Below are 12,302 nucleotides of genomic sequence, written 5' to 3' on the forward strand. Positions count from 1 at the left end.
TTAACATATTATACTTGTAATATATTAATAAACAATAAATAACCTTATTCTCAAAATCCATCCTATCAAATTGCACTGGTGAAGGCAACCCAAAAGGACCATCCTACAATCGGGTCAAGTACATACCAGTTATAGTTATGGGCTTAGACACCAAATCCAACAGTCTCCCACTTGGATAAGTCTAATAACTATTACTGCTAATGCACTTCAGGATCCGACTTAGCAATCGTAAGCTTTCAAAAGCTGTTGTCGATCTCTAACCTAGTCAGTGACGCGTCCTTCAGATAAGGGATCATATACTCCTCTGTTCTCAAGATATCTATGCGGACACATACATGGAACATAGTCATACTTATTGTCCTGCAATTTGTTTCCCGATTCCTGATTCGTCTGACATAGAACATAACTGAACACATCAATTTAGTTCTGACCGGGCCCGATACATAGTCAAAACAGAATCATCGAGGGACCCAAGATATCGCTTTTAATCCTCTTAGGATAAAAGGAATAGATAAACTTCGACATTATATGCTGGTACCAACTACTCATTAAATCATGCACAACGACACGTTTTATAACATCAAGTTACTAATTCGTTTTCATGTCATAAATGCACAACCAACTCGTAGTCAACAACTCATATATCTTGGTTTAAAGATTATATGATAATATCGTCTCACAATCATTCGTGATAAATTCCATGAAGTGATTCAGGTGAGCGCAGGTTGAATCCAATACTCAAATCTTATTTCAAGAGCACTCATGAATGGTGTAGCAAACTGTTGATATGCCTAACTCCTTAGACAATCTACAAGCCAACTCATGATAGTCTTATTTCATACTTACTTCCAACGTATGATCGACTGTGGATAGTTTGAATAAAAATAATAATCATAATTTTATTATTCTGGAAGTCAAAACATGCAAAGTGAAACAATAGTAAATAATTGGCACAAGACAGTAACTTTACTTATAAATAAAACTCCTTTTATTTAATCATCAAATGTCAATTACAATTTAGTTATTACAAGTTTCGATTTATCTACTTATTAAAACTAATATCGTCCTTTATCCCAATGCTCCTCGCATGCTGCAAGTGCTTAATCCTAGTCAGTCCCTTTGTAAGAGGATCTATTGGGTTGTCTTCTGACGATATCCCCTTTACCACGAGGTGCTCTTCTTCTACTTGATGTCTTATGAAGTAGTACTTTCTGTCGATATGCCTGGATCTACCATGATCTCTCGGTTCCTTGTTTAAGGAAACCGCCCCTTCATTATCGCATAAAAACTCCATAGGCTCCTTTATGGATGGAATGACTCCAAGGTCTCCAATGAAGTTTTTCAACCATATGGCCTCCTTCGATGCTTCGCTTGCTGCTATGTACTCTGATTCGCACGTTGAATTAGCTACAGTCTCCTGCTTGGAACTTTTCTATGTCACTGCTCCTCCATTCAGGGTAAACACCCAGCCCAACTGAGAGCGGAAATTATCTCTGTCGGTTTGAAAGATGACGTCGCTATACGCTGTCACTCTCATGCCATCACTCCCACCGAGGATAAGGATCCAGTCCTTAGTCCTCCGCAGGTACTAAAGAATGTTCTTAACTGCAGTCCAATGAGCTTTATCGGGATTCCCTTGATATCTGCTGACCATGCTCAAAGCAAAGGCCACATCAGGGCGAGTACAAGTCATAGCATACATGATCGAACCAACTGTGGAAGCATATGGTATATGACTCTTTTTTGCTATCTCAGCCTCTGTACTAGGACTCTGAGTCTTACTCAGTTTGGCATTGCCTTGGATAGGTAAGTCACCTTTCTTGGAGTTCTCCACGCTGAACCATTTTAACACCTTGTCCAAGTATGTATTTTGACTAAGTCCTATAATCATTTTACTTTTGTCTCTCAATATCCTTATCCCTAGGATATAAGCAGCTTCTCCGAGGTCCTTCATAGCAAAACACTTCCCATGCCAGGACTTGACCTCCTGCAAGGTTGGGATGTCGTTTCCTATGAGAAGTGTGTCATCTACATACAATACTAGAAAGCTCACTATACTCCCACTAGCTTTGACATATACACAGGACTCATCCTCGCTTCTCGAAAATCTAAACTCTTTGACTTTCTCATCAAAACAAAGATTCCATCTACGAGATGCTTGTTTCAATCCATAAATGGATTTCTTAATCTTACACACTCTATTAGGGTACTTTGCATTGACAAAACCCTCTGGCTAAACTCATGTAAACATCTTCAGCTAATTTTCCATTAAGGAAAGCGGTTTTGACATCCATTTGCCATATTTCATAATCATGAAATGCAGCTATGGCCAACATAACCCTTATATATTTAATCTTCGCTACTGGTGAGAATGTCTCATCATAGTCAACTCCCGGAGTTTGAGTAAATCCCTTTGCAACCAGTCGTGCTTTATATGTGTGTACTTTCCCATCCATGTCGGTCTTCTTCTTGAAGATCCATTTGCACCCGATTGTCTTACCACCCGGTACATTATCAACCAAGTTAAAACTTGATTGTCATACATGGATTTAATCTCGCTGTCCATAGCCTCTTTCCATTTTGCAGACTCGGGGCCTGCCATGGCTTCCTTGTAGTTTTTAGGTTCATCCAAATTTACCAGTGTGTTATCACTGATAAATGTATCACCTTCAGTAGTAATATGGAAACCATAAAACTCAGGTGTATTTCTAAGTCTACTGGAACGCCTCAGAGGTAAGGACTCGTCAATTGGATCAACTAGAGTTTCCTCCTCAATTTGATTTTTAGTGTATGAGGTTCCTTCACCGCTTGACTCTTGAAGCTCTTCAAGGTCAATTTGCCTCCCACTGTTTCCTTGGCTTATGAGTTCTCTCTCGCGAACGACTTCTCTCCTCGCAATGGAGACAACATTGTCACTCGGTCTGTAGAAGAGATATCCAAAGGATTTTTGTGGGTAGCCGATGAAAATACATCGGTCACTCCGAGGTTCGAGCTTGTCGTGAGTTTCTTTTCTCACAAAAGCCTCGCAAACCCATACTTTGATGTAGTCTAATGTGGGAACTTTCCCTGTCCACATCTCGTGAGGTGTTTTGGAAACCTTTTCTAACTTATGCTTGATTAAGTAAATATACCCATATCTACTATAATCATCAATAAAAGTCACATAGAAGCAGTTAGCATCCCTTGTGGCAGTTCTGAACAGTCCACACACATCTGTATGTATGAGATCCAACAGGCCTTCACCCCTTTCACAAGTACCAGTGAAGGGTGACTTGGTCATCTTTCCAAGTAAACAAGATTCACAAGTATCATCTGACTTTAAGTCGAATGACTCCAAGACTCCATCCTTTTGGAGTTGGGTTATGCACTTCTTGTTGACATGTCCAAGACGACAATGCCACAAGCATGCCTTATCCAATTCATTGGAAGAATCAATATTCAACACATTATTTCCTAAGTTATCTACAATCATCACAGTTTCATATATACCATTGCAAGGTAATGCTTCAAAATAAAATACACCATTACAATAAGCATAAATACCACCATTTTCATTATTAAAAGAAAAGGTAAAACCTTGTTTATACAAACTGTGAGAGGAAATAACATTCCTCGCCATATCGGCCGAGTACCAACAATTATTCAAATCTAAATTTAAACCATTACTAAGAAATAAATAATAAACTCCAATCTTGGTCACAGACGACATTTTCATATTTCCCATGATTAAGTTTATCTTCCCGTGTTCCACATCCCTACTTCTTTTTAGTCCCTGCAAATCAAAACAAATGTGAATGCCATAAACTGTATCAAGGACCCAAGAATTAGCATGTGATCAGTTATTAGATTTAATAGTGTAAATACCTGCAAAGGAGGGTTTGATCTTCCCATCCTTAATGTCTTACAAGTACTTGGGGCAGCTTCGTTTCTAGTGCCCTTTATCATGACAGTGGAAGCACTCTGCTTCCTTCGGATTGGAAGAGAGATTAACAGAACCAACTTTGGTCCCACTTGAAGAGGATCCATCAAGAGACTTTCCCTTGTAGCTCTTGTAGGGAGCCTTCCTCTTTTTTCCCTTTCCATGTCCGATTGCCAGAACAGGGGCAGTAGTAGTAGGAGTAAACACAACCGTTTTGCCTTTCAAGTTGCTTTCTGCAGTCCTTAGAAGGCCTTGAAGCTTGCTAACAGTGACCTCCTCCTTGTTCATATGATAAGTCATACGAAACTGATCATAACAAGAAGGTAAAGAGTGTAGAATAATATCTATGGCCAACTCTTCATCAAAATTGACATTCAATATAAGCAAACGGTCCACGAATCTCTGCATCTTCTGCAAGTGGGCCGTGACGGGTTCACCATCCTTCATTTTGGTTGTGATCATGGAGGCAATGATCTCATACCTCTCCTGCCGAGCACTTTGATGGTATCTTTCCATCAAATCATGGTACATTTTATAGGGGTAGTAGTCCTCATAGTAATTCTGCAGCTCAGCAGTCATGGTTGCAATCATTAGATACGACCCCTTTGTCGCATCCCTCTCATGAGTAGTGTGTTCAGTGATTTGTTAAGGAGTAGCAGTGGTGACATCAATCTCTTTGAGCTCTTTATCTAGGACATATTCTTTGTCCTCATAACGAATAGCCATCCTGATGTTTCGAATCCAGTCATTGAAATTCGAGCCATCGAAAATGACCCTCCCACATGGGTTCATGAGGGAGAAAGAGCCTGAAGGGATTGGGTTGGAAGCATAGTTTGGGATAGACATCTATAAAAGAAGAAGAACAAAGCTTAGATTAGATTATAATCCTTAATATTACACCCAATATGAAATATTTAGGCTAAGACCCAACACAATATTCTACAATTGCGAAGAGGGATGCCGTAATCTAATTGTAAAATATTTAAAGGTAGGTAAATGACGATTTACCAATTTCCACCATGAAAAACGAAATAGATTATTACGTTTGAATTGGATTTGAAATTCCTAGATCTTTGAGATTCATTGAAATTTTCAATGGCATGTTTTAATCTCGATTGTGCCCTTCAAGTTTGTGACCGTGATGCCGAGGATCACAAACAAGGAGTGAATAACCATGTAAATTAGCTTGGTACACCCAATGTTACAAATCACTTAATCAATGTGCCGGTTAACCATACACGCTCAATTGATCTATGATTAACACCAAGTTACCCTTTGCCACACATTGTCAGTCACAGATTAGTGTGCCAGTTAACCACACATGCTCCACTAACGACTTAACAAGGTGCAAAGTGTAATTTCATGGATTAGCACCATTTCACATTTTTCCTAAAGTAACTAATATTGAGAATTTAATAAAATTTTAGTTACTTTATATTTTTTATCATTATACTTTTAATGAGGGAGAATTAATGTCCTATCCTACCGGTTCGGCTAAGGACCCTCCACCAGTCAAGGAAGCGATGGGTGAGAGTGGACACCCATTAAACTACCATTTTATAGGCAGTAACCTTATACCCCCCTTATAGACCGACTTCGTGAATGAGGCCTACTAACGGTAAGACCGACTTTGTCTTACATATATATATATATATATATATATATATATATATATATATATATATATATTATTAAACTTATAATATTATAAAGTATAAGGGTAGAATTTTAATTTTTAAAACTCTAGGGTTTGGAATTAAAGTTTCATTAGTGTCACTTTACATATTCCAAAACTTGAGGGCAAGTTTTAAAACTTGTTAAAACTCTTCACATTAATAACTTATGAGTGTAATTGGATTTTAGTGTATGAGACCTTTCATTTTCCATAACTTGAGGACAAGTTATGGAGGTTATTAAAATGCATTTAGATCATTATTCTAACAACTAAAATTATCACATAATCTATGATCTAACTAAACTTATAATCAAGATAATTTCTAGTCAACAATTTGAAAGTAATTTTTTTTGTTTATCATATAAAAACAACAATTATTTTAAAACTTTGACAATTATCTTGTGTTTGGATGAGTCCAAGCACTACCATGTCATAAAAAACATTTCCAATGATCCAAAACAGTTTGTGGTAGTGTTCCAGATTCCAACCAGGCCAAGAAACTCAAAATTCTGCACACAGAGCCTTCAACTTGTCGAGTACATGAACTGGACTCGGCGAGTTGCTCTGTTACTGAGTGGACTCATCGAGTCTGTTCATGTACTCGACGAGTTCACCAGTCAGAGGCCAAAATTTCGACTTTTTCAGCTTTGAAAAACTAGTAAGCATCAAATATAATAGAAACAATCCTAGGCTCTGATACCACTGTTGGGTTTTGAGCACTATAACACTCATATGGTTCACATGCAACCCTAAATTCTTGGATCTATGTTTTCTCTGTTACACATGGATATTTTCAGTTTTTCCAAAGCTTTGTCCTAACTAGCATACAAATTCCCAAATGAATATTTTAGAAGGACTAGTAGTTCTTGACCTTTGAAAGCTTGAGAACCTCAAGTGTGATGCCTCTAATGGTTCACAAACACCAATATGCAAGAGGATGAATTAAGATAATAATCTATTTATCTCCAAGAGAAGAGGCAACCAGTTTTGGTCTATGGAGGGTTCTATTTATAGTGTTGGACATGCTAGGGTTGCACTTTGTAAACACTAATAACCCATGACTTTCCACATTCTCATGCTCCATGGGTTTAACCTCCATGGACTATCCATGGATTAGTTTAGCCCATAATCATTGATTATTAGCCCACACTACAATAATGATTGATTTACATAATCAATCCCCATATATTTAATTAGTCTATTTTGATCACAAAATTAATAAATTAATTCTTGATCAATACTAATTAAATAATTTCGTATTAATATATTATACTTGTAATATATTACTAAACCATAAATAACCTTATTCTCAAAATCCATCCTATCAAATTGTATTGGTGAAGGCAACCCAGTTATAGTTATGGGCTTAGACACCAAATCCAACAAAAACTCCATCCTTTTGGAGTTGGCCTATGTGCTTCTTGTTGATATGTCCAAGACGACAATGCCATAAGCAAGCTTTGTTCAAACCTTTGGACGAATCAATATGCAACACATTATTTCCTAAGTTATCTACAACTATCACAGTTTCATATATACCATTACAAGGTAATGCTTCAAAATAAAAAATTCCATTATAGTAAGCATTTATTGAACCAATTTCATTATTAAACGAAAAAGTAAAACCTTGTTCATACAAACCATGAAAAGAAATAATATTTCTCGCCATATCTGACGAGTAGCAATAATTATTCAAATCTAAATTTAACCCACTACTAAGCAATAAAGTATAAACTCCAATCTTGGTGACAGGCGACTTTTTCCTATTCCCCATGATCAAGTTCATCTTCCCGTGCTCCACATCCCTACGTCCTTTTGGACCCTACAAATCAGAACAAATGTGAAAACCACATCCTGTATCAAGGACCCAAGAACTAGCATGTGATGAGTTTTTAGATAGAATAGTGTAAATACCTGCAAAGGAGGGTTTGATCTTCCCATCCTTTATGTCCTGCAAGTATTTAGGGCAATTTCGTTTCCAGTGCCCTTTTTCATGACAATGGAAGCACTCTGCTTCCTTTGGATTTGAGGAGGGGGTAGCAGAACCACCTTTGGACCCACTAGAAGAGGATCCAACATGGGACTTTCCCTTGTGGCTCTTTGAGGAGGCTTTCCTCTTCTTTCCCTTCCCATGTCCAATTGCCAAGACAGGGGCAGTAGTAATAGGAGTAGGTACAACAGATTTGCCTTTCAAACTGCTTTCAGCAGTTCACAAAAGACCTTGAAGCATGCTTAGAGTCACCTCCTCCTTGTTCATATGATAAGTCATACGAAACTGATCATAATAAGGAGGTAAATAGTGTAAGATAATGTCAATTGCCAATTCTTCATCGAAATTGACATTCAACTTTAGCAAGCGGTCCACAAACCTTTGCATCTTTTGCAAGTGGGTCGTGATAGACTCTCCAGCCTTCATTTTGGTAGTAATCATGGAGGCAATGATTTCATACCTCTCCTGCCGAGCACTTTGATGGTACCTTTCCATCAAATCTTGGTGTATTTCATAAGGCCAAAAGTCCTCATAGGACTTTTGAAGCTCAGCATTCATGGTAGCAATCATAATACACGAAACCTTTGTTGCGTCCCTCTCATAGGTCTTAAACTCAGCAATCTGTTCGGGAGTAGCAGTGTTTTCATCAATCTCCTTTAGCTCTTTATCAAGGACATATTATTTGTCCTCGTAGCGAATAGCCATGTGGATGTTTCGAATCCAATCATTAAAGTTTGATCCATCAAAGATGACTCTCCCACATAGGTTCATGCGGGAAAAAGAACCGGAAGGGATTGGGTTTGAAGCATTGTTTGAAGTAGACATCTGAAAAGAAAGATAGAGTTTAGATTAGCTAAGGATCCTTAATATAACACCCAAAAAGGAATATTAAGGCTAGGAGCCAACACAATATTCTACAATTCGGAAGAGGGATGTCGTAATCCAGTTGTAAAATATTTGAAGGTAGGTGAATGACGATTTACCAATTTCCACCATGAAAAATGAAATTGATTATTAAGTTTTAAATGAATTGAAATTCCTAGATTCTTTTGAGATTCATTGAATCTTTTCAATGGCATGTTTAAATATCGATTATGCCCTTCAAGTTTGTGACTGGGATACCGAGGATCACAAACAAGGTGTGAATAACCATGCAAATGTGCTTGGTACTCTTAATGTTACAAACCAGCTAATCAATGTGTCAGTTAACCACACAATCTCCATTGATCTATGATTAACATCAAGCTACCCTTTGCTACCCTTGCAAGTCCCAAATTAGTGTTCCGGTTAACCACACACGCTCCACTAACAACTTAGCAAGGTGCAAGTGCAATTTCATGGAATAGCACCATTTTCACATTTTCCTTAAGTAACTAAGATTGGAAATTTATAAAAGTTTAGTTACTTTTTAATATCATTATACTTCTTAATGAGGATTAATGTCCTATCCAACCCGTTCGGCTAACGACCCTCCACCAATCAAGGAAGCGGTGGGTGAGAGTGGACACCCATTAAACCACCATTTTATATGCAGTAACCTTATACCCCCCCTTATAGACCGGCTTCGTGAATGAGGCCTACTAACGGTAAGACTGACTTGTCTTATATATATATATATATATATATATATATATATATATATATATATATATATATAAGTATTAAACTTTAATATTATAATAGTATAGGGTTGAATTTTAAACTTTTAAAATTCTAGGGTTTGGAATTAAAGTTTCATAAATGAGACTTTTCAAATTCCAAAACTTGAGAGAAAGTTTTGAAACCTTTCAAAATCTCTTGAGTTTTAGAATTTAAGTTCCATAATAGAGACTTTCCAAGTTCCATAACTTTAGGACAAGTTATGTAACTCTTCAAGACCTTTGGAATTCTATAACTTACAAAATTAATGTTCCATGAATGACGACTTTTCATATTTCATTACTTGAGGATAAGTTATGAAACTCTTCAAGAACATTTAGATCAAATTGTTAAACTAATCCAATTATCATATAATTTATCATTTACCAATTTGACCTAGTATTATTCATATAATTTCAAATTTTACAAATATTTAGTTTTTCATAAAAATCATGTAATTATCTTAAAATTTGACAATGATTATGTTATTGGATGGGGATAAACATTACCATATCAGTAAAATCAAATTTTGTGAACCAAAATAGTTTGTGGTAATGATCCTAATCCAAAACAGGCCAAAAACTCGAAAATTCTGCCATCTGATGATCCAAATCGTCGAGTCCCATTATGGACTCATCAAGTTCATCATCATATGAACAAACTCGTCGAGTTCAATGAGGGACTCGTCGAGTAGGCCCTAGAAGAATCCAGAAATGCAGTTTTTTCAGCTTTGAAAATCACACAATTGCATCAATATAATAGAAAACACCCTAGGGTCTGATACCACTGATGGGTTTTATGTACTCTAACATTCCTATGGTGCACATACAACCCTAATGCTTTGTATCTAAGTTTTATCTAATTATACATGCAGTATTGGTTTCCAAAGCATGAAGCTTAAACTAGCATACAAATTTGACATATGAATCATAAAGCTAGTTAGAGGATTACCTTTTGATGTAGCTAGTAGAAATTTGGCCTTTAGGAGCTTACCACCTCAAGTGTGATGCCTCAAATGTCTTACAACAAACCAAGAACAAAAGGAGGAAGTTGAGATAGAGGTTAGTGAGCACAAAATCGGCTAGCTTCTTCCTTTGTGTGCATGGGGCCGATTTTAGGGAGTTAGGGGTTTCTTTTATAGCCTAGGGTTTCATCCATGCAAACCCTAATCACCCATGACTCTTCACATTACATAGGCCTTTTAGGCTAAACCTTTATGGACTCTCATATAGGTTTAGTCCAACCCTAGTCAGCATGTATCATGGGTCCAACTATAAGTACTACTGATTTACCTAATCAGTCCCCATAACTTTAATCAGTCTCTTTTGATCACTAAATTAACTCCAAATTAATTCTTGACCAATACTAATTAAATAATGTGATTTCTCAATTAATATATTACACGTATAATATATTAATAAATCACAATAACCTCTTTTCAAATATCCATCCTAACAAATTGTTCCAGAGAGTTGCAACCCAAATGGACCATGCTATTTTCGGGTCAAGTACATACCAATTATAGTTATGGGCTTAGACACCTAATTCAACAAGAGTGTTGTCAGGAACTTGCCCCTTTGCTAGTTGTGTGTCACCTACTTCGGCCCAGCACAGAGGTGATCTCCACTTGAGGCCATAGAGGGCTTCGAATGGAGCAACTCCGATGCTAGTGTGATAGTTATTATTGTATGAGAATTTGACGAGGGGTAAATGGGCATCCCAATCGTTACCGAAGTCTATCACGAAAGCTCTCAAAATATCCTCCAATGTTTGGATAGCTCTTTCACTCTGTTCGTCAGTCTGTGGGTGGTAGGCCGTACTCATGTCAAGTTTAGTTCCTAGGGATTTTTGTAGTGACTGCCAGAACCGTGAAGTGAATCAACTATCTCTGTCAAAGATAATGGATATTGGTACTCCATGAAGTCGCACGATTTCTTTGATGTATGTCCTGGTCAGTTTGTCCATCTTGCCTGTCTCTTTTATTAGTAGGAAGTGCACGGATTTCGTTAACCTGTCAACGATCACCCAGATGGTGTCGAGTCCACCTGTCGACTTGGGTAACTTGGTGATGAAGTCCATGGTTATCCGTTCCCACGTCCACTCGGGTATTTCTAGTTGTTGTAGTAAACCGGAGGGCTTTTGGTATTCTACCTTGACCTTGGCGCAAGCCAGGCACTTGCCCATGTAGGTAGCGATTTCGGCTTTCATGTTCGGTCACCAATAAAGCTTCTTGAGATCCATATACATCTTATCTGAACCAGGATGAATGGATTATCGAGTCTTGTGAGCCTCGTTCATGACAATCTCTCTGAATCCTATGAACTTCATTGTCCAGATTTGATCCATGCGATAACAAGTTCCATCCCTCTTGACCTCCAGATTTTTCTCCATTCCTCTCAAGGATTCTTCCCAGAAATTTTCAGGTTTCAAGGCTTCTAGCTGAGCCTCTTTGATCTGGGTGGATAGGTGTGAATGGATAGTTATGGTCAACGACTTTACTCGACAGCCTGAGTATTCTTTTCGGCTGAGAGCATCTTCTACTACGTTGGCCTTGCCTGGATGATAACGAATTTCACATTTGTAATTGTTTAGTAGCTCAACCCATCGTCGTCGCCTCATGTTGAGTTCCTTTTGATCAAAGATGTGCTGGAGGCTTTTATGGTCCGTGAAGATCGTGCACTTCGTGCCATAAAGATAGTGTCTCCAGATTTTCAAAGCAAACACCACGACCCCTAATTCAAGGTCATGCGTGGTGTAGTTAATTTCGTGAGTCTTAAGTTGTCTCGACGCATAGGCAATGACCTTTCCTCGTTGCATGAGTACACACCCAATACCCTGATTTGATGCGTCGCAGTAGAACAAAAAGTAATCGTTTCCTTCTGGAAGGGACAAGATCGGGGCGCTGCATAGAGCTTGTTTTAGTATCTGGAAAGCAACTTCTTGTTTTTCCTCCCAGTTGAAGGTTACTCCTTTTTGCGTCAAGGTAGTGAGTGGATTAGCGATCTTGGAGAAGTTCTGAATGAATCTTCTGTAGTAACCAGCAAGGCCTAGGAACTGGCGGATCTCTGTCGGTGTTCTTG

Source organism: Lactuca virosa, chromosome 3, assembly GCF_052849685.1.
Source record: "Lactuca virosa cultivar CGN04683 chromosome 3, Lactuca_virosa_CGN04683_v6, whole genome shotgun sequence".
Lineage (NCBI taxonomy): Eukaryota > Viridiplantae > Streptophyta > Magnoliopsida > Asterales > Asteraceae > Lactuca > Lactuca virosa.